Here is a 24,223-nt window from a genome sequence, read left to right on the forward strand (position 1 = left end):
GCCTAATAAGGGTTGAGTAAAGGGAGACAATAACATCCCTAGATCTAGACACAATCCCTTTCTTTATAAGCTATGCATGCAACATAGAAGGATTTTCTTACACTAATGGACACGTGGTCAAAAGATAGATCACTAACAGTAGTAGACAACAAATTTTACTTTTTAAAAAGGCATATGAATACATGTCATGTTTACTATGGAGTTACTACTATTTATAGAAGATTTCCAATTGTGTTCCTTATCTCCACCTATTTCCAGCTTCGTATCAAATTGTTGCTCGTATGTCGACAGTTTAATAGTATCCTCACCAGCTCTTAGATCAACTGTCGCACAAAACATCCAAGCAGCAAGCTTTTATCGATGAAATATTTAAACATAATTAAATAGGCACACTTCTTTCTCCATGCTCCTAGTCAGCAACTAACGGACAGTGCTTTAAAGGTTGATGCCGTGGTGTACTACTCTCTTTAACCAGAGCAAAATATGTACAATATTTTAAAACCCTAAATACACAGTAAACGCAGGCATGAGTAAAATATTATTACACTGTGAAGCTCTTATGAATCCACAGCTTGTCAGATGTTAAAGAAGAAGCGTAAACTTTCCTATTTACACTGAAGTCTTAGCACAGTCTAGCGTTGTTAACAATCGCCGCCAACTGGCGTCATTCTGGAGTCGCATAATTATGAAAAGCACACGTTCCTTTAGTGCTGGTTCTGTGGTATTTACACGATTCTTCCGGTTTTTAGTTTAGGGACGCTGACAATCCTGCTGATACATGGCTCAAAGCCAAGGAAGAGTTGTAATTGATTCAAAACTGCGAAGATAATGGTAAGTAGTGGGAATGTTGCTACAGTGGTTGCATTTTGTTATTTATGCAGAACTCCAGTTCCACTTTTTGTAAGTACGCTATAGCTTTAAGACATGAACTGTCATGAGGCATGTATCTTGTGTGGTGTTTGGTAAAGGAGGCTAATGCCCTCCTTAACCCTCTCCGTATACCCACTATACTATAGTATACTATATTTACTTTTGTGGTTTGCATGAGGTTCACCAAGTATATCTGAGAAATCATAGAGTATACTTTCAAACTGGCTCCTTACGAGATCGATCGAGATGCACGACTTTTGTGTTGTGTTGATAGGGGAGTCTGGTATTCACTAACTCTTCCAAGGGTGTGCTTGGTAGACCATACACGTTCCAGTGACATTCGCAAACGGCCTTTTATATCTGTATCATACTTCTAAAAAACTGGGAATGCAGTTGCGTATAATTGACTTTTGTAGTCGTGACTGTTGACAGTTTATCCTGTACAGTGCATGACTTTCTAGCACCGACGGGAGCCCTTTATGACATGTTTACTTTCTGGTTGTATATTGCAAAAAAATCAAGAGGAAAATGGTTTTATATATCGGGCATTAAAGGCGAGTCTGGGTTAGATGGCTGTGAGCAGATGATATTTATTTTTACTTTATTGTGCTTAGTAGTCCAATACAATGTAGGATAGATATGCTCATTTTTCATAGGACACGTTAGGAAAGTTTGTTGCATAGTGATTTATTTATTTGCATCATTTTTTTAACTTCGCCTCACTGAGATTCCTATTTCCAAGCTGTACAGATTTTCGCAAAATGCCCAGATTTTCGTCTCATATTTTTTGTCTTTATCTCAAAGATTGTGGTTTCCTGGCGGTTGAAATCGCCAAATAGAAGTAGATATTAGATAAAAAATGAGATCTTCAGAAAATGCATGCTAATGCAAAACCTGTTATTTTATTGACTTTTCAAATAAAATTTTTAAAATTTTATTTTTTATATATGCATTGCCGCCCCCTCCTACGTCCCCTTTATTTTTGGCGTTGCCTAGAATTCTTGTGTGTTTTGACGTACTGTGCACCTCCACCATATTTTGCCATCACTGTGTTTGTCACACTTGTATTATTTGTTGTGGCATGAATTATTTATTATGTTTTACATTGCCTGCGTTGCTTTGACCTTTTTAAATTACTTGTTGTTGTGGGTTCATTTTTCCCTTTACTGCATACCTGCTTGTGCAAGTAATAATAGCATCAATGATAGTAATAATTTGCAGTCCAAACACACCCTTCTCTTAAACTGTGTTGATCCATGGACCATTTTCAGCCATGCCTTGTGTGGAAGCATACAAAAAAAATCTGAAAACTGTAGTGTAGTGCAAATTATGTAGAAGTGGTTTATGGTGTGTTTTGCAGAGTGTATTTATTAACTTGGTAAATGAGCAGGTCTTTGGACCAAAAATGCATTAACAAATACATCCAGTGCTTGCAGCTTAAAAGTAAAAGCCATCAAAGTTAGAATTCATATTCGTACTAGAAGGCTGGCATAAGGCAGTTAAAGTTTCTACTCCAATTGATTGCCACTACCACATGATCACACCTTCATAGTTACAAACACTCACTGATAGATACATACATGCATATATTTCAAGCATGGACATTATTGCCCTTCTAACTTGCCAGCATAACAAATCAGTTTTTCCCATAGTAAGGGTCCATTCTGTTGTTGGCTTAATGTAATTTGGTAGTCTGTTCTATGCATCAGCTGCTCTCTCAGAAAAAACAGTCCGTACACTTCTTATTTCTGTAGCATCTTTTACATAGTTTTCTGATGATTCTCTACTACTTTTTGATAACCCCAAACATTCTCAGTGGTTGTTATCTCTAAATGTCCAATATACCTGAATAAGGTGTCCTCTTAAATATATGAGACATTGTACAAGTTCAGATGTTTTAGTCTTTCATAATATCTTAAATTTGCGTATCCATGGATGCCCTTGGTATATTTGCATTGTACTTTTTCCAGGTTACTCATGCTTGTTTTCTTAGGAGGTTTCCATATTTTTATTCCATACTCAAGTTTGGATGTGCTGCGCTAGCATTGTCGCCTCACAGTAAGACGCTGTCCGGTTCGATTCTCAGCTAGAGCGTCTTCTGCGTGGAGATATGCGTGAATGGGCATACCTTCGTTGAAGGTTGTGCGTCAGGGCTGGTAACTCGGCACGTAAAAATCGACTACCAATCATTAGCGGACCGGAGTTCCTCTGTGGTGACCCCTAACCGGGAAAAGCCTAAAGACACAACAACTCAACGTTGGATGTAATGTAACTAACAAACAATTACTTCATCATTTCTGATTTCCCAGACTTTATAAATCTTTTACTACAACCTATTGTTCTATAACTGCAATTAACCAATTGGTTGATATTAGAAAAACTCAAATTGGAACTACCTATGTATTCAGGTCCTTAAATTAATCTGCAGTTTCAATCACTTTGTGTTGTATTAAGTATTCACCTTTCAGTTTGTCTCCCAGATCTCATATGCTTAGTTTTTTTAACAAGAAACATCTTTATTAAATAATCATATGTGACGCAGGTGATCATACATTTTATGTAAATGAAGAAAAAAAAAAACATTGACATAATTTTAGGTGTAAACATTATACATCACAAACCATGTTGACATAACATTATACATCACTTATAATCTATCCAGTTATTGTCAGTCAGACATTACATAGCTCATTCAAATCTTGCCTTCTTTTAAACTGTGTTCCTTCTCTGCATGTGTTCCTACAATTCCCATTTTTTCCTGTGTAATTTGCTCCTACCCTTTTCTAAAAATCCCAGTTCCAGTTGTTTTGTCTCTGTTACTATAGTCACTTCTTCTAGTAAAGTTGGTCTTGACTTTGATTTCCATTTTCTAGTAATTGCTTTTTTTTTTGGCAGCCACCATATTCTGTATCACAGCTCAAAATAATAATGTCCTTAGTTATACTAATTTGTTCATCCAGTATGTCTGACAGAGCAACCTGCAGGGAATCTTAAGTCTGCCAATTCATTACACTCCCAGAAAATCCCAGTTACTTCATTTTTCCCCATCACATCTCCAACATTTGCTACCTACCTGAGGAAAAACTTCTTTGGAGTCTACTTGTGGTATAAAAATACCTGTGTAAATGCTTCCAAGCAAAGATCTTAAATCTTCTAGACTCTGTTGCATATTTGGGAGACACGCATATATCCTTCATTGTTTCTTTGTGAATTCACAATCCTTTCCAACCTTCGCTGATTGATTCTTATAGTTATGAAATATTTTGTATGCTGTAGTAATTATTCCGTTTTTAACAGCAGTTTCCATTCTAAGTCTACTAAAAACTGTAGCAGTTCTGGTATTTTGCTTAGGATCCTCCCATTTCTTTCTTTGTCTATACTCTGATATCAGTTCTTCATAGGGAAGGTAATATCTATCCTGCCATTCAAATAAATGTTTGGCCTCTTCCTATCCTTTCACCTTTCCCTCTCTAATTATTTGTCCCCAATACTTTGGTTGTTTTACCAGTTTTTTTCCAATAAATTCCAGCCCTATTGTCCACATCCCTAATTGCAGTCATCTCTATCGGCAGAATTTCCTTTTTCCATTCCTGTGTTGGTTAGTTCTTGGGATATTTTGTGCTGTTTTATAAATATAATACTCTGCATCTTTATTGTTATTCTCCTTAAGGATCTATATCCAAAACCCCAGTCTCTCCTTGTTTCTTGAGCTTCACCCTTGTTTCATCATCCCTTTCCACTTTGAATTATAGGTTTCCGTTTGTGTTATGTATAGGAGCCTTACCTGTGTAGTTCAGAAATATCCCTTCCAATTGGGTAATCCCAAACCACCTTGTTCATTTGGAAGAATTAGCTTATTCCACTTGACTGTTGCCGTCTTCCCATTCCAGATAAAATCCTTCAGCTCTTTATTAATGGATATCCACAACTTCTCCTCTGGTTGATAAAAATATGCCTGACCTTTTTATAAAACTAAAGGAACTAAAAGCATTTCAAATACTTGTGTGTTGCCATCCATATCCACATAACATTGTATGCTTTACATTTTGATGTATTTATCTGCATATTATTCTCCTGTGCTCAAATGGTCAATTTAGTCAAGTTCTTTTTGCAGACATGTCCTAACACTTGTAATTAGTTTATTTCAAGTCATCTGCATACAGAGTGTAGAACTCTTCAGATGAAAAATATGGAGCTGAAAGATACAATCTGAACAAGTATGGGCCTGCGACAGATCACTGTGGGACACCCTGACTGTAGCCTTGAATTTCACCTGTCCAGTTGCTGTATGAAACTTGCCATGCAGCTATCCATCTTATCAAGAGTACATCAATATCTGGTTGTTCTAATTTATTGATTGGTGTTTTGTGTATGACCCTATTAAGATGCTTTTACCCTGCAAGTATAAATGTACATGTGTAACTTGGATGTGGAGCTTTTCTCCCCTTGTCTTTGCTGAAAATGAGATTTCTTGGTCAACAAAGACAAATAAAAATAAAATAAATAAACACTGAACTTTAAATCTGTATAAATTGTATCACAGTTCAGTTTTTTTTATTCATAGCCATTATTATGTTGATATAGAACATCTTGTTGCAGGTGGTAATAGATCTATTGTCAACATATACATGCTGATATATGGTTTCAAGTCCCAACCTTTCCAATTATGTCAATAATTTATCGGACATTACATTCTCCATTTTTTTCCACAACATGAAAGTTAACTTAATGGTCTACTTGTCCTGCTCCCTTTTCCCTTGAAGACGGATTTAACAAGTGCATGACTCCAGTCTTGAGAAATCTACCCATGTTTATATGACCTAGTAAATAATAGATATAATGGTATCTCTTTCTTTAATTTCTCCACATCTTTTTGGTTTCTAATACCATGATGGGAATGAACCCCGTTCCTAAGTTGAAGTATGATTTAAGTTCATGAAATTAGTATTGTTTCACTCTTTGATGTCAGCCAGAAGTGCTCTTCGCAGCACCCGCAGTGTGTCCAATAATGACTCCTCTTGCAATTCATTTGGAGTTACATATATTGCTAGACTCTTTATAAGACTCGTTGCTCCTACTACTGTTGGAACTATCTATGTATCTGTCTTCCACATGCTTTTTTTCTGCTTGTAAATCCTGATATTTTATGGCTTTGTGTCTCTCTGTCCGCAGGACACTGGAGTCCCTGGGTGTGGCGAGATCAATGCTACTCTTGTCTTCTTTTCTTGGACCACTGTATCCAGTTTTATAGCAACTGTCTTTTGAGCTCTTGGCAATGGATGATCCCATGTGATGTAGACTTCATTATTTTCTATGATGCTTTGTGGCTTACGTTTCCAGTGTTTTTCAGCCACTTCAATACTGTAATATTTGCACAATCCCCAGTGCAGCAGTCTCACCACATTATTATGCCTTTCGGTATACAGTCCTTCTGCCATTAGTATGTCACAATCAGCAATGAGGTGTGCAACTATTTCCAGTTCTGTTTTACATACCTACATTTGTCTGTTTCTCCCACATGTTCAATGGACTTCATAAACCAATGTGTACTTGGCCCACTGTCGTGTGTGCTGCCAGTATTAACCTTTCATCTCTTGGTTTAAATACATCTATCCTTAACCATTCCTGGGTTCGTTCCTGATAAACATGAGGTTCTTCCAGAAGGTTTCTATACTTGCAACTATATTTATCCATTTTCCACATTTCTTGCCTTCTCATCTGATCACTCGCCTTATACTCTTTCTTTTGTTTTTTGGCACATTCAGTTGCTGCCTGGTTTTTATCCACTTGTGGTTTGATTTCCATTCCTGCTTGACACTGATATGCTTCTGCTAGCCTAAGCAGGGAAGTAATCTTAGATTTATTCTCCAGATGTTTCAAAACTTTTACTACATTTGGGACTTGTGAGGTAGCAGATATGTGTGAAGTCCCACAATCCCAGATCTGTACATGTAATGAATTTCAAGGAGTCCCATCCCTCCTTCGGAACGGGGAATATGTAATCTTGGTATGCACTGATTTTTTATAAATCATTTGGTGAGCATGAATCCAACACGTTTTGGGGCCAGTCATTTACTCCAAAATGGTAAGTTAGGACACGAAAAGCAAATTGGTTTATAGGTTGGTTTTTGTTCCTAGATGTCCACACTGTTTTCAAGATTAATTTAAGTCTTCTGAAGTATTTCTTACTAAGTTCTATTCGCATTTGTTCATGTTTTATTGTTGTTCCTTCATCAATGCCCACATATTTATACACTCCCTCTTGCTCAAGTTCTTTTATATCCCATTCATGTTCCAAGCTGCTGATTTCTTGGTGCTGCAGGTTTTCTGCTTTAAAGGTTGCTTTTGCAAATTTATCAATTCCAAATGACACTTTTATCATTTGAAAACGTTTTGACAACTTGCAGTTGTACTTTCAGGTCCACATCTGATGAGCTATATAGTTTCACATCATTGACAAAGAGAAGATGAGAAGTCTTTACACTTTGTTGCTTTCTAGGAGCCAAATTTATAGCCATGGCCTAAGCTGTTAAGTATGTCATACTTTTTAAAAGATTTATTGAGTTCATTGGTGGAAATTAATTAAAAAAAGTGTGATGACATCTGATGAGCTATATAGTTTCACATAATTGACAAAGAGAAGATGAGAAGTCTTTACACTTTGTTGCTTTCTAGGAGCCAAATTTATAGCCATGGCCTAAGCTGTTAAGTATGTCATACTTTTTAAAAGATTTATTGAGTTCATTGGTGGAAATTAATTAAAAAAAGTGTGATGTAATAATATAAAAACTATCTGTTTGATGTAAAAGTTTATTCCTTTTGAAGGCGAAAGCCGAGGTATTGGAATGCATCAGTAAAAAGCAATTTCAAATATTTTCCCTGGTGTGCTATTTGTTTTTTGGAGTTCTAAGCTGTTAAGTAGACAGCTTAATGGGTTAAGGGCAAGGCAGAATAGCAGTGGTGACATAGTCACCCTGGAATATCCCCTTTTGAATTTTTATCCCTGGAATAATAATTAGTCCTTCGTCATGGTTTAATTGCAAAGTGGTTTGCCACTGTTTCATGGTCACTGTAATGTAGTTGATCAGTGTAGGGTATGTATTAACAGTTTTAAGCACTCTTATGGATAAAAAAAAAAAAAAAATTGTGGGATACTATCAAATTATTTTTTTGCCGTCAGTCCATGCCATACTTAAATTCTTCCCCTTTTTACAGTTCTCCACTATGACTTTAACAGCAAATGATCTTGTTTCATATGACTTTCTTTTATTGCCCTTTTGTTCTATTGCCATACTTGAGTTTTCTTCAAAATAACTATAAACTCTGTCAGCATCAATTCCAGTGAATAGTTTATATGTTGTCGGAAGGCAAGTTACTGGCCTATAATTTTTAGGATAGCTTGCAGGTTCACTCTTAAGTAGCAGCTTTGTTTTTCCTGTTAGCCAGGTTGGTGTCTGGGGTGCGCATATAAAAATCCTTACTCATGGCTAAATCTTCATGCAAAGATGTTAATACTTTTAACCAGAAGTTAGGTACTGCATCTGGGCCTGGGGTTTTCCAATTTGAGGCTTTTCTTAACTTTGTTTCAATCTGCCTGCCTGTTACTTCATCTCATTTCATATCCTGTACTTTTAAATTTCTTATTCTTTCTTTTACGTCTTCTGTCCATTTAGCATCTTTATGTCCACAGGATCTTCATATATACTTAGTTTATCTATTTCTTCCTTTTTAGTGGTCTTTCAATTCCTTTTACCTCGTTTTCCAATTATCTATGAAGCTTTTTTGGATCATCAATAAATTGCTTATTCTGTACTTTTCCTTCATATTTGTCTGTGTATCTTCCAAGTTTTTCTGCCTGTGCTGAGATTTTTAGTTTGTGATTAGTGCATGATAGATCCTGATCTGTTCTTATAGTGCTCATTGCTTTTATCACATCTATCTTTCAAAGTATTTTCGTTGATCTGTTCCCTCTTCTGTATTCTTCTAACAGTGACACTTCTTATCTTAGTTGCTTTATAGTTTTCTGCATTTGATGCTTATATGAAGGTGTTCAATGTCTCCCCTTTCTCTCCCTCACTATTTCTCTCCCTCACTACACTGTGATCTTGTGGTAGAACTTTATCAGTTATTAATTTAGCTGCACAGTAATATATCCTGTTTACTTCTGTTATATTGCATGCTTTATCAGAGGTCTGACTTTTTGGATTTTATTGACCTTCTGCAGTGTACTTCTTTCACTGATATTAATATGTTTATTAATATGTCTATCCATATCTATTAAGTCAAGCAACTCTTCTCTTGGCTCGTTTTCTTCTAAACTGAGGGCACATTTTATTTGTTTTCCATTTCCTGTGGGCATTCTATAGAAAGTTGTATTGCATCTACTGGTGACACATTCTCTTCAGTTTCATTCTGTGCCATCCGTTGCTCTGTCGTATGAGAACTTACTGGCCTGTCACTCCTCAAGATTAACTTATGTCAGAGTTTCCACAATTTCCTGTTCCTTCTCTGGCCGTCCAGGTTCAAGTGAATGTTTATACTCATTTCCTGTGGAATGTTCCAAAATATCTTCATGTGGCACCTAACCAATTGCTTCCCCTTAATTTGGAGTTCTGTTGCTGTGTCCTGTCGTGGTGCTTTCTGAATTAGATTTTCTACACTGAATTCTTCACTTTGGAGGTAGTCCATAACTTCAGTTTATATTTCTTTAGCTCCTCCATTACTGATCTCCTTTTCTACTTTGTCTTCTTATTTTTTTTTTTGTATTATAAAAGTTTTCCATGTCTGGATTCTTTTGCCTGTCTTTCTCTTCAAATATCTTTGGTGCTGCTCTTTTTGTATCTGTTAGTTTTGCTTTCTCCTTTGTATAGATATTACACCACATTAACTCTCTCTCTCTCTTTCCCATGTCCATATTTCTTCTTCAGCAGTCTCCTGATCTTCCTGTTTCTCCTTACTTTGGAGACGTGTTCCATCATGCTGTAATGTAACCTGTGTTACACCTTTTACATCAAATCCTTCACTTCACAGGCACTCCATAACTTCAACTTCTATTTTTTTAACTTCTACTTTACTAATCTGCTTTTCTACATTGTGATGTTATTTTTTTGTTGTGAAATTTTCCATATCTTGATGCCTTTGCCTGTATTTCTGTTTGACTAGCTTTGGGGCTGCCTTTTATATGTTGATTAATCTGCCTTTCGCCTTTGCATAAATATTGCACCATATCAGATCTCTTTTTCTTTCTCATGTCCATATTTCTTTTTTTTATGTTTTTCAAAAATATCTAGGTTGTGTTTTTATATTTTTGCACTTCCTGAGATGCTTCTTTTTCCAAACAGATCAAAGTTTCTTGGTCTGTATACTGTTTTTCAACAATCTGTTGTGTTAATGGTCACACATTTTTATTTGAAGCTTCTGACAGTTTTTCTTGTGGAAGCATTTTTTTTCTAATTTATCTCTTAATCTTTTTGTATATCATGTGTCTGGAAATCCTGGGCTTTTTGCATAATAGTAACAATACATAATTTCTTTCTTATCCTCAGTAGTTCACTCCATCTTCTGTATGGCTCTTCATTGGCCTGTCAATTTTTGTGATTTTTGTGGACTGCTGTCTTCTTCTACAATAGGGGAGCCACCCCCCCCCCCCCGGGCCTGGCCTGGCCCCATTGTAAGAATGTTTCTGTATTTTGAGGATTCTACACTGTCATTATTTTGAGGATTCTACATTGTCATTTTTTCCAGTCCTGGCACCAGTGCACCTACCAGGATTGGGCACTTTTTTATCTTGGGTCTTGTGCACCCAGCTATCTTTTTTAATTTTTGATCTACTTCTGTCAATGATATATGTAATACAGTGTGTTGCCTTGGTGAGATTTTGTAGAAAACAGGGTCTACCTCATGAAGGTACTCACCAAGACTTGAAGATTAATTCATTTTCAACACTACTACTCTCCTTTGCTTGATGACTTTTCATGTCTCCATTCGGACCCCTAATGGTACTTTTAAGTTCTTGCTGAAATGCTCTCAGGTCATTATTATTATTCTGTCTTCCCCCTGTGTTTTGTTTGGATCCTGTTTGCAAATTTTTCCAATGTAATGTAATTTGATTTCAGTGTCTGAGGCTACCTGGATGTCTCTAGGATAATTTATTACCCACTTTGTGGAGCTAGACTGCTTTGCATACAATTTTTTTAAATATATCTGTCATCTGCCTAGATCCTGACGTTAAACTTTTTTTTTTTTTTTTGCATTCAAATTTCTCTTTCAAAACTTTCATATTCCTTCTCCATTTTTTCCACTGTACATCTCGCTCCAATTACTTTTACATAGTGATTGTTTGTTTTCCTCCCATATAATCTATTAATCTTTTGTGCGTTAGTTTAGATTTTTGTTTTGCAGAATTATCTAGCAACAGATTAACTTTTATAACCCCATGATCACTGCACTTCAAAGGTAGTAACCATTAACATTAAGTAACGGTGATTTTTTCAGAAATGCAAACCCTATCTAGTATGTTCTGTTTCCTGGTAGGCTTTTTATAAAAAAATCCAGAGCAATTGTTGTTCCTGAACAAATGTTGTAAATAATTTAATTACTAATGTTGAATCAATATCCTTCCAGTCTTTCTGTAACATTTAAGTCCCCATACACTATTATTCTTCCATCCTGTATTTCATGCAAGAAATGTATGAATTCCTCTAGGTCATCAGAACTTGACTTTGGTGGCCTATACACTCCAGCAATTGCTGTGCATTCCAGGATTTTCTTTATTGTCACAGTTACACAGTCTTTAATGGTGTTATCACAAAACGTAATAATCTCTGATCATATAACTATCTTTAGCCATGTTTTACAAACAATAACGATATTAGTCTTGTGGGAAGGTAGCAATTTTTCCAGAATAAAAAAAACAAACTTTTATTATCATTATACATGAAATGTTGCTATAAGTTGTTGTGTCTTTTGGCTTTTTTCTGGTTGGGGGTCGCCACAGCGGAACTCCAGTCTGCTAATGATTGGCAGTAGATTTTTACGTGCCGAGTTGCCGGCATTGACGCACAACCTTCAACGAAGGTGCGCCCATTCACGCATGTCTCCACACAGAAGACTGTCTAGCTGAGAATCGAACAGAACAACATCTTACTGTGAGGCGACAACGCTACTGCAGCACCACCACCGCAGAAATGTTGCTATCTGTGAACTGTTAAATTTTCAACCTGGCAAAAATCCTGCCTTGTGTTTGTCAAATACTGCAAAATACCTGCAGCAGAGTTCTCATCCCTCATCTTGACAAGTGCATGCCATCATGTCTGAACACGTGTGACCAAACTCAAGCCCAGATGTTCTCCACATTTCCATTTTTTTTAACACTGGATATTTTTTCATGCAGGTATTCACCCAAAAAATCTTTTCTTTCTTGGAGACTTCGCTCTTTTTTTTTTTCTATATGCGATACTTGAAAATTGTGTCCTAACACCTGTACAAGCTGTGCTACCTAATGTGTTTCTGTGTACTTTACTAACAGAGTCCACGTGAATGAGATTATTTATTTATTCATTTATTTATTTAACATTTGTTATCTGGGAAAGTCCAACTTGGAACAAAGCCAGTTTTCAGCGGAAGCCTGGGGAGAAACACTCCAGCTGCATGTCTTTGTAATGTAGAAGGAAATATGAGCACCTGGAGGAAACACACACGGATGCACGGAGCACATGCAGACTCTGTACAGAAGGCACCCCAGCTGAGAATTGAACCGGAGAACCTCTTGCTGGGAGGCGACAACATAACCACTGCACCATCATTTGTACTGATGTGCATTGCGCCATCATTTGTACTGATGTGCACAAAAACAGATACATACCTTACCTTAAGGTGTTCTAAAGTCTGTCTCTTATCCTCTGTTTATGCTCCTGGTAAGTATAACACTATTAAGTGCTCATTATGTTCTCTGCAAATGTAAGTGTCAGTTCCTCTAATCATTGGATCTCCAATTACAGCAATCTTTTCTGACTAGATCTGAAGAATCTTCAACTTCTAATTCAAGTAATATCTGTTATATTAATTGTTTTAGTCTTGTTAATCTTACTGTTTTCACTGCATATTACATTTGCAAGCATACAGTTCTCATCCAGCTGGCTTTGTATATCCGCAGCTTGAGCCATGTTGTCAATGTCTGTCTTCTCCTTTTTTCTTGTAGTAATGTTCTTCAATCCTTCCACATTCTGTTTTGATTTCTTCCTTTTCATCTATCCCAATAGATTGCCTTGTTAACGAACCACATAGGTTTCTCCTCGAGTAATAAAGACTTGGCTCTTGTGCAACTTTAATCCAGTCACTTATTTTATTTTTTTATTGACCAGGTTAGTCCCACTAGGCCAGTGGCCCATTTTAGGGAGACCTGAGATGGTATTCATACTAACAAAGAAAAATTTGGCCAGGGCACCAGGGAACTTCCCCTGCTCTTTTTGATAAGTGCGGTGGGTTCTCTGCATCTACCTTAGCTGCCACCAACATAGGCATATGGGGCCTTGGTTAATGTCTCATCGTCTTACTTCTGCTAATATGCTGAACTGCAGTCTTCAAAACAATTTCTGCTTATAGAATGTTTGAAAATATAATCATCTAATCACCTTATTGATTGGATTAACCCATAGTAACTGGATATGCATTACCATCAAACCAGCCATGACACAACTGAATACAACTTTTCAGCATTTCTTGCGTGTACTTGATATGTATTTTCCACTAATTACAAAGCACATTAAACAGAACATTGTCACATGGCTAAATCTTGTTATGAAAAAAAACATGCATCAAACAGCACTGAGTCTTTTGAAAACTACTTAATAAATTGTCAGGAAGAGCTAACACTCCGTTCCAACCTAAAACAGACCACAAAGATAACCTGGTATTTGAACTCTCCTGTACAACAGAGTCACAGTTTTATTCTGTACCTCATTAAAAATAAGGTTTGCGATGGGGAATTGTAGTAACCAGTAAAGATTTCACCCACAGTTTCTCTTTTTGAAAAGCAACCATAAAAGAAATAAAAAGACTGGCTAAGAAAATTACCCAGTTAAGGATCTGCAGGCTTAGATGCTGGATCCCGCAAATTCATAAGAACTGGAAGTACTTTTTAAGTGGGGGCCATTCAGCATATCACTTTCCCTCCACTTTTGAAGAGATTAACATTTAATGCCTTTGAGCAAACAAGGGGACCCCTACCTTTTCATCTCTTATTGGCCCATATTTTTATTTTGTTTGTTTCACAGCATGAAGTTATGGGAAAGCGTAGTGGAAGCTAGGTTAAGAAGGGAGGTGATGATTAGTGATCAGCAGTATGGTTTCATGCCGGGAAAGAGCACTGCAAATGCGATGTTTGCTCTGAGTGTGTTGATGGAGAAGTACAGAGAAGGTCAAAAGGAGTTGCATTGTGTCTTTGTGGACTTTGAGAAAGCATATGACAGGGTGTCTAGAGAGGGGTTGTGGTATTGTATGAGGAAGTCGGGAGTGGCAGAGAAGTGTGTAAGAGTGGTACAGGATATGTACGGGGGTAGTGTGACAACGGTGCAGTCTGAGGTGGGAGTGATGGATGCATTTAAGGTGGAGGTGGGATTACATCAAGGATCAGCTCTGAGCCCTTTCTTATTTGCAGTGGTGATGCACAGGTTGACAGACGAAATCAGGCAGGAGTCCCCGTGGACTATGATGTTTGCAGATGACATTGTGATCTGTAGTGAGAGTAGGGAACAGGTTGAGGAGACCCTGGAGAGGTGGAGGTATGCTCTAGCGAGGAGAGGAATGAAGGTCAGTAGGACTAAGACAGAATATATGTGTGTGAATGAGAGCGAGGATAGAGGAATGGTGAGGATGCAGGGAGTAGAGTTGGCGAAGGTGGATGAGTTTAAATACTTGGGATCAACAGTTCAGAGTAATGGTGAATGTGGAAGAGAAGTGCAGAAGAGAGTACAGGCAGGGGTGGATTGGGTAGAGAAGAGTGTCAATAGTGATTTGTGACAGACAAGTACCAGTAAGAGTGAAAGGGAAGGTCTACAAGAGGGTAGTGAAACCAGCTATGTTATATGGTTTGGAGACAGTGGCACTGACAAAAAGGCAGGAGTTAGAGCTGGACGTGGCAGAGTTAAAGATGTTAAGATTTGCACTGGGTGTGACAAGGATGGACAGGATTAGGAATAAGTATATTAGAGGGTCAGCCCAGGTTGGACGGTTTAGAGACAAAGCCAGAGAGGCAAGATTGCGGTGGTTTGGACATGTGCTGAGGAGGGATGGTGGGTATATTTGGAAAATGATGCTAAGGATGGAGCTGCCAGGTAAGAGGAAAAGAGAAAGTCCTATGATAAGGTGTATGGACGTGGTGAGAGGGGACATGGAGGTGGTTGGTGTGACCGAGCAAGATGCAGAGGACAGGAAGAAATGGAAACGGAAGATCCACTGTGGCGACCCCTAACGGGAACAGCAGAAAAAAAGAAGATGACAACTGGGGTAGTACACTGATCACAATAAACCGTTTGCAGGGCAACCCAGAAATTCACAAAAAAATAAAACGGATCAAAATGCACAAATTGAGTAATCAAATCCCATTGGCAATCAGAACTATGTAAATATTATCAACAGAATAAAAAAAAATGTGAATTAGTTTTAGTAGTAAATATGCAGGGGAAACGGCAGGTGAGAACAGAGGGTTGAAGCAGAAATAATGCAGGTGAGGAAGGAGCTATATAATGTGCCCACTGGAAAAAGCACTTGCAGTCAAATTTTTGGTGAAGGTGTCTTTTGAGTTATGTTTCCAAAGTGGGGCAAGAGGAGACTTTTAGGTGTGGGGAGAGCATTTGCCAGAGTTTGGGTGTAAGACTGGAGAATGAATGCTGTACACTGCAGTTTGGTATGGGCTGTCTAGAGTAAAAGAGTTATTATGAGAGGTTGTTTTAGGTTTTAGGGGGTGGTTGTGTTATGAAGTTTGGCTGCAAGAAGTGCGAAGGGACCTGGATAAAGTAGATTGGAAAAGAGACCCTTGGAGTAGCTCAACTGTGTAGGAGCTGGTAGCCTTTTGGCTTTGGAGAGGGGTGGTTCAGTGGTGTTCCTGAGGGGGTAATTGGAAACAAATTGGCAGATTTGTTTTCAATGTATTCCCTCGTCTTCCCCATTTTCATAAACCCTATAAAGAAGTGCATCTTCCCAACTTTATCTTGGCTCCTCTGATGTTTTACAGCTTTACAGTGGTGTTTGGGGGGAGGGCTCATCTAATCTAATGAAACTTTTTTTAATGTCATAGTTAAGTTAGTTACAGTATGGTCCATAGCTTTACATATGAGACTTTTCAGGCTGATGGGCTTTGATTCCTGGAGTCAGTGGTAGTGCAGCCGCTTTACCAGAAAGGCTCATCCAGACTCTGCTACACTTTGCTGTGAAGGAAAGGTTAGTTTGCTGTTATTTTTTGTATTTCTGTATTGCCTTTCTATATTTTGAATACTGTAGTTTGTTTTCTTTACCTTGTGTTTTGCTTCAAAAGAGACCACAACTCTCTCTGTTCTGAGTCCGGCAGAATTTTTTCCCTCCCTCCCACCCATTTAAGTTGTCTTGTTAAATACCACTGTCTTTCTAGTTGCCCGCCTCTTATGTTAATCTGACCATATATCTCATTTCTCTCTACTTTCACTGGCTTATGTGAGTAATCACAAAACCATCACTTTTGAAATCCCACCCCTTCAATTATTTAAATTTATTGGCCATCCTACAGTATTTCATAGTACCAAAATACAAAAGTAACCACCCCTTTCAGTCCATCTTGCTGTTTTAAAAATAGTAATTCTCCACTAAACCTTAACTTTTTAAACAGGTAAAACTCAAGTTACCTACTTTCATATCTAACTTCTCTAGTGCACACTGCAGAGTGCATTCTTTTCAATCTTACCTGTAAGTATCCCTGTTACTAGCACTTTCTCTAATACCTAAAAAGATCATCTCTACTTGACTCCAAGTAGACTTTTCTCTATCTGTTAAACCTAGCACTTGCTCCTACAGTACTTATTACCTTGATACGGCATTCTTATAGATAGCACCCCAAAAAGGCAAACCCCCATTTCTCGGTCACCCACGTCCCCCGGAATCTCTTTTAAAGTTTTTTGTCTAGTCCTTCTAGCATGTCGAGGGATCAGTTGCTAGTGTCCTCTCCTGCTCAGCTGGTGAACCTGGGAATATTGAGGCAATGTTACAATTGCCTCATGTACACAGACAACCCTCTCCTCCTCCCACAAAACACAAATACATGCGAGAGATGCAACTATACGGCCAAACTGGAGGCTGAGCTCTCTCAACATAGGACTGGCAAGACCAGTCAGGAGGAGAAGGTTACCACACACACTATAGACCCAGTCTCACATAGTACCATCACAACCTCAAATCATACACATAAACACACAAAGACATACTCGGCTCTGATCAAAATCTACCAAAACAGCAGAGGCCACCAAAGCAGACACCCAAACAACCACCACCTCAGAACACAACACCTGCAACACATAGACCTCACAGTCAGAGTGTCAAACAGTCACAGCCCTTAAGGCCAAACACAATGCCAGACACACTAGTCATTGGTGACTCCATAGTCAGACACACTGACGTCCCGCTCACCAGACTGAGTAAGGAGAAGGTCACAGTAAGCTGCCTGTCGGGCGCTAGAATCCGCCACATAACGCAAGCACTCGGGTCTCTCAACAGCAGGTACAAATACGACTCAGTCATTGTCCACGCTGGTGTAAACGACCTGAGGCGTACCTCCTTGGACTACATGAAAAGAGACATTGAGGAGCTCTCTGATTATGTAGCCCAGGCAGGTATGACCCTGACCTTGAGCAGTATCCTACCTTCACCAAGAATGATGCCACAATACAGAGATAAGATGATCAGCTTTAACAATTGGCTTAAACTCTGGTGTCATTCAAAGGGGATCAATGTCTGTCTGCCTGGGATGACATGCTGGACAAGCCACGCTGCTTCAAGGGACGGCTTGCACCTGTCACCCTGGGATTCGGATATTGGCAAAGGCTCCTGCCACCCCAATAGTGCCTTTTTAGGCAAGGCTCAAATTCTAAACCTACCACCCTAGAACACAAAAAGGAAAAAACTAAGGGTAATGCTGCTCAATGCCAGAAGTCTAAATCTCAAAATGCACTTTTCGAGGCCCTTCTCAGTATGGAGAACATCGATGTCTGTGCAGTGACAGAAACCTGGTTCAAGGCTCCTGAGAGCACCCCAGCACTATCAGGTTTTACCTCTTATCATGCGTTCCGGCCCCAAAATCTGGACAATACCAAGAAAGGAGGGGGGGTACCCATATTCATCAAGGACACCCACACCTCAAGACTGGTGGCAACGCACGATGCATCGGAGACCATCCAGGTGCAATTAACCATAGGCAAGACTGCTCTGCAAATTGTAGCATGTTACAGGCCACCCTCACAAACTCAGGAACCTCACATGGCCTTCCTGAAAATACTAGAGGGGATAAATGTATCACCAAACACCATCATACTAGGTGACTTCAATTACCCCAATATAGACTGGGAACACTACTCAAGCCCAAACACCCTAGCCCAAAAGTTCCTGGAATTCATAAACTCAAATGCCATGGAACAACTAGTCACCATCCCCACAAGAGGAGAAAACATACTTGATCTCATCATCACGAACATGGGAGCACAATGTTCAACACCGGAAGTATACCCTCACTGGTGAGATCAGATCACAAACTAATCTCGCTGGAGGTCCTCATCCCACCCCACCTGAAATAAAAGACCACAGTAAAGAACTTCTCAAAGCCGACTTCACACTTCTAAAGACTAGTGTGGTCTCCTTTAAGGCCCCGAGCGGCGGAAAACAGTACTCAAGCCGCTGAATCACTTACAAATGCCTTCTACCAGCACCTGCAGGACTGCATGGATAAGGCAATCCCAAGCAAAACAAAGACTCTTTGTACCAAAGGCAAGCGTCCAGTCTGGTGGACCCCAGCCATAAACAAACTCTACAACAAAAGGAGGAAGCTACTACAAGATAGAGCAAAATCCTTAAAAGGTAAGACACCCTTGATCACTATAAGTAAAAAACTAAGAGCTCTCATAAAATCATCCAAAGCAAATTTTGAGAGAAAAATAGCTAAAGACTCAAAAGACAATCGTAAGGCCTTCTTTAGCTATGTTAGAAACCTGGGAGGAAACTCCCAGATATGCTCAGAACTAGTTCAAAATGATGTGAAGATTAATGATCCTACAGACATTGCCAACATACTGGCTGACAGGTTCAGTGCAAACTTCTCCCCCCCCCCCAAAAAGGAGAGATATCTATACCAAGCGATTGCAGCCCCCCAAACATCTCCAACGCCCAAGTGAGAACTGCTCTCTCCAAAGCAAAAAACACAGCATCCATGGGACCTGATGGTGTCCCCGGCTGTGTGCTCCACGAACTCAACGAGGAATTAAACCCACAGCTAGGACAGCTGTTTAATCATAGTCTTACCTCTGGATACGTACCCAGGAGTGGCGCACTGCAACTGTGGTCCCACTTCACAAAGGCGGTGCCTCCACCGACCCTGGAAATTACCGCCCATTAGCTTGACAAGCCTTATCTGCAAAGCCATGGAGAGGATCATAATGGACCTCATAAATAAAGACATAGGGAATTTGCAGACTTTGGATCCATCCCAGTTTGGCTTTGTCAAAGGCAGATCATGCCTTCTAAACTTGGTTGACGTTTTTGAAACAGTCACCAAAGCCATTGATGAGGGAAAGGCAGTCCATACAGCCTACCTCGATCTGGCGAAGGCCTTCGATACAATACCCCACTCGGGTATCATTGAAAAACTCATCAGCTTAAATGTTAACCCATACATCACAAGATGGGTTGCAAACTGGCTGAGTGACAGAACCCACAGGGTCAGAGTTGCTGGCGCCATGTCAGACTCAAAGCCTGTCACAAGTGGTGTACCACAGGGCTCAGTCCTGGGCCCACTCTTGTTTGGCATCTACTTTTTCCAAGTACAAGCAAACACAGGAGGGTTATGGCTGACAAAGTTTGCAGATTACTGCAAACTGGGCGCCATAGTAGAAAACACATCTGACACAGATATCCTTCAGAAGGGTCTCACAGAAATGGATAACTGGTGCCAGAGCCATGGCCTAAAGTTAAATGCCAAAAAATGCATAGTCATACCCTTCGGGAAAAACAAGGTTACCCCTAGCTACCAAATAGGTGGCAATCCACTGAGCACAGAAGAAGTTATCAGGGACCTGGGGACCCAGGTTGATAGTAGTCTGTCATTCGACACCCATGTATCTAAAGTAGTTAGGAAGACCTTCTACATTGCCCACCTTATCATGAAGGGATTCTCGTCTAGATCAAGGGAGGTCATAGTCTCCCTATACTCATCACTCATCAGACCAATGATTGAGTACAATGCCCCATTCAGAATGTATCTGACCCGACACTTGCAGCAGCTGGAGAGGCCACAAAAGTTCCTCACCAAAAGGATAAAGGGTCTCAAACATCTGTCCTATGCTGCCCGACTGAAAGAACTCCAGCTCTATTCAGTCGCCACCGCTTGCTCAGAGGTGACCTTTGCCTGACATACAAGGCCATGTCAAACCCAGATTTGATGAATATGCTTCACCTCAAAAAATCCAGATCCGTCAGAGCCACAAGGGCGGGAGACTTAAACCTCGACATGGCTATTAATAGGACGTGCTGGAGGGATAGATTCATCACCCAAAGACTCCCTATGCTGTGGAATAAAATCCCGGTATATGTGAGGCAGAGCACCTCGCTGGCCTTGTTCAAGAGAAATCTTGACCAATGGATGGGAGATCGCAGATATACCCCAGGGATTACCTCAGTGTCACTGCTCGACAGAGGCACAGCAAAATAATGGGTATAGTTCCCCATACTAAAGGGGTGGCGTAAGCCACAAAACTATAGGCTAGGCTTGTAAATGCCCTCGGGCAGATAGCCTAGTATGAACCTATGAACCTATGAACCTTGTGGAGAAGCATCACCTCTGCTATGCACCAAACTTCAGGGATGAAGCCAGTAGGTAAACTTGGGTTAAATGGTTTGAGTGGCCATACCAGGGCTTGCTTGATGCTGTATTTTTTTTTAAGCAAATAGTTATGTTATTAGTCTTTGAAAGCACCTTCAGTAAATGATCTTTGGTGATGATGATGGTGGGGGGGGGTCTGAGAATTTGTGGATAAGTATGCTTTGAATAGTCATTCCAGGATGAAGTTGGCACTGAATTTGTTAGCTAGTATGCTGGCAGCATCTATTCTGACCAGCTAGATACTCCCATTCTGAATAAGTTCTGAGCAGTGGTGGGCATTTATTCCTTGGTTTTAAGGAACTTTTAAAGAAGGATTTGTAATTGTCCTTAACTTCAGGTACTCACCTTAGTTCATGTGCCTCATTAGTGTTCCTAATCATTTTTTAAAAGATTTAGTTAATTTTTAAATATTATCTTTGATTTGAGGGTCTTTAGATCTACTAGGTACTTTCAGGAGTTTCTTTTATTGTAGAAAACCATGTTAATTTGAAGTTCATCCTGTGAATTTAGGAAACTAACTGGAGTTCCATTATCATATGAGATTTTAATTACACAACAATAAACTGGAATAACTTTATCTCAGCTGTAGGGTACACTGCCAAGTTTCTTGATTTCATAAACTAATACTCACTGGAGCAAATTGTCAAGAAACCCATGAGGACAAAATAATCTTGAGCTGGTCCTTACCATTATGACATTGATATGTACTATTCCCCAGGTACTGCACTCTCCAGTTAAATCTAATCACAAACTGGTAACTTTAGCTTTTCAGAATCCCTACACTGTCTGATGCAAAGATCACAACATTCAAAGACTTCAAATGTACCAAGTTTTTACAGTTATATGAAGAATTCATGTTTAACTGTATTACCCATGATACTGACACAGCAAGTAGTTGTGTAAACACATTTTATTCTCACTTGGATAAAAGCATTGACCTGGCAGTTCCCACCAGATCCAAACAAAATGAGAAGTTTGAGTAAACCAGCTGAGATGATCCATATGTTTAAATAAAAGAAAAAAGACCCTTGAGTCAAGGGTAATATTAAGAAGTTATTGAATCAACTGAAAAATGCCACCAGGAAAGTGAAATTGCCCCATGAACTTAGACTAGCATCAGAAGCTAAATTAAATTACAAAGCCTTCTTTAGTTTGTTTGTTTGTGTCTTTCGGCTTTTCCCGGTTAGGGGTCGCCACAGCGGAACTCCTGTCCGCTAATGATTGGCAGTTGATTTTTATGTACCGGCTTGCCAGGCCTGACGCACAACCTTCAACGAAGGTACGCCCATTCATGCATGTCTGCACGCAGAAGACGCTCTTACATTAGAAAAATAAGGAATAATGCCCAACGTTGCTGAGAACTTATTCAAAATGGCAGTGCACACTGTGATCTAGTAGATATCACCAATATACTAGATGATAAATTCAGCAACAGTTTCACTTCTGAAACAACTAATAGAAAACCTACATGTTCTGCAGGGTCTATATCATATATTCGAAATTCCAAAATGTCGAACACCATATTTTCGAACTTGGAATTTCAAATATTGAAAACATCGAACACTCAGAATACCGAATTTTTTCCTAGGGAAAAAAAATTGCTGTTCCGAGAAACATATACCCAACACAAGCACACCAAAATAAATAAACCACACTCATACATTTAACAAAACTAAACCACACATGCATTACTAACTATCCACTTACCTTAACCCGCTCCATAACCTTAAGGTCCATAACTCTCTCACCACAGTGGAGGACATAGCGAAGCCACGGAACGGCCCACCGAAATCTTGCCCTAGGTAAGATTTCTATGTTCCGGGGCTTTGCTATTTTCACCATTAGATATTTTGGGTTCAGTGTTTTCACATTCGGCGTTGTACCTCTTCAGAATTTTGATATAGACCTATACCCACCTGCATGTTAAACAGTATATATATATATATATATATATATATATATATATATATATGCACTGAGGACTCCTACAGCTGTTCAGCCTGAGCTTGAGCACTGGTTTTGTCATAGAGGTATGACACACATCTCTTGTGATGCCACTCCACAAGGGTTGACTACCACTGAAATTTTAAACTGCAGGCTTCTCAGCCTGATGAGTCTTATCTGCAAAGCCATGGAAGTGTCATAACTGACCTAATTAACTGTGATATCAAAAATCTTATGAAACTTTACCTCCAGGTATTTGGGTTTAATAGTAGATCCTGTCTAATATAGTTGGTATATTTCTTTGAGAGGGAAACACAAGCCTTGCAGTGGACATGCTGTCCATACACCATACCTGTACCTCACTAAAGCATTTAACACCATAACACATGTTAACATAATAAACGAGCTAAATGAGCCTCAAACTGACTTCTGTTTAGTTAGGTGGATTACAGATTGACTGAGGGATAGAACCAACGTAGTGAGAGTGGCAGTTGCAGTCTTAGCAAACATGAAGGTTACTGGTAGTGTTCCTTAGACCTCTACTGTTCAACATCTACTTCTCAGATCTCCAAACTACAAGTTGGGTTGTGTCTAATCAAGTCTGCGGATGACTGTAAACTTGGTGTCCACCTGAAGTCATGGTCTGATACACAGAAGTGTCAGACCGGGAAGCAGAAGCAGTGACTCAGTAGCTCAGTTTAAGTGCTCTGTATATAGTACATTTCATAGGTTCATAGGTAGGTACAAGGCTATCGGCCCCAGGGCCTATACAAGCCAGCCAAAAAGGTACCCTGGCTTTCGCCACCCAAGAAAATTATTTTCCTGTGCCCCTGTCGAGCAGAGCCACAGAGGTGGTCCCTGGGGTGAATTTCCTATTTCCCATCCAATCATCAAGATTTTTCTTGAAGAGTGCTAATGAGGAGCTTTGTTTGATATAGATAGGTAGTTTGTTCCAGAGTATGGGAATTCTCTGGGACAGGAATCTATCCCTCCTGCATCTTCTGTTTATTGTAATGACGAGGTTTAGGTCCTTATAGCATGTAGCTCAGAGGGATTGGGATTTCTTTAAGTGGAGCATGTCCAACAGCTCTGGGTTTGAAATAGATTTGTATGTTAAGCAGAGATTGCCTCTGAGTAGGCGATATGCGATGGAGTAAAGCTGGAGTTTTTTGAGACCGTTTGCGTAGGACATCTGTTTGAGGCTGGTAATCCTCTTTGTGAGGTATTTCTGCAGCCTTTCCAGTTGTTGTAAATGTCTTGTAAGATACCTACCAAAAGGGGTGTTGTACTCTATAATGG

The 24,223-nt window shown here is 39.4% G+C and overlaps 1 long non-coding RNA gene across 1 annotated transcript in view; it reads left to right on the top strand.

The window, feature by feature from the left end:
* Positions 1-719: 719 nt before the first annotated feature.
* The window catches only part of LOC122806869, a 191,167-nt gene continuing 167,663 nt past the window's right edge, over positions 720-24,223 (top strand). The window contains exon 1 of the long non-coding RNA XR_006365566.1: positions 720-831. This is a non-coding gene — a long non-coding RNA (uncharacterized LOC122806869). The remainder of the gene's footprint in view (positions 832-24,223) is intronic.

The sequence above is a fragment of the Protopterus annectens genome, chromosome 7.part0, assembly GCF_019279795.1.
Source record: "Protopterus annectens isolate FY-2018-M chromosome 7.part0, PAN1.0, whole genome shotgun sequence".
Classification (NCBI taxonomy): domain Eukaryota; kingdom Metazoa; phylum Chordata; order Ceratodontiformes; family Protopteridae; genus Protopterus; species Protopterus annectens.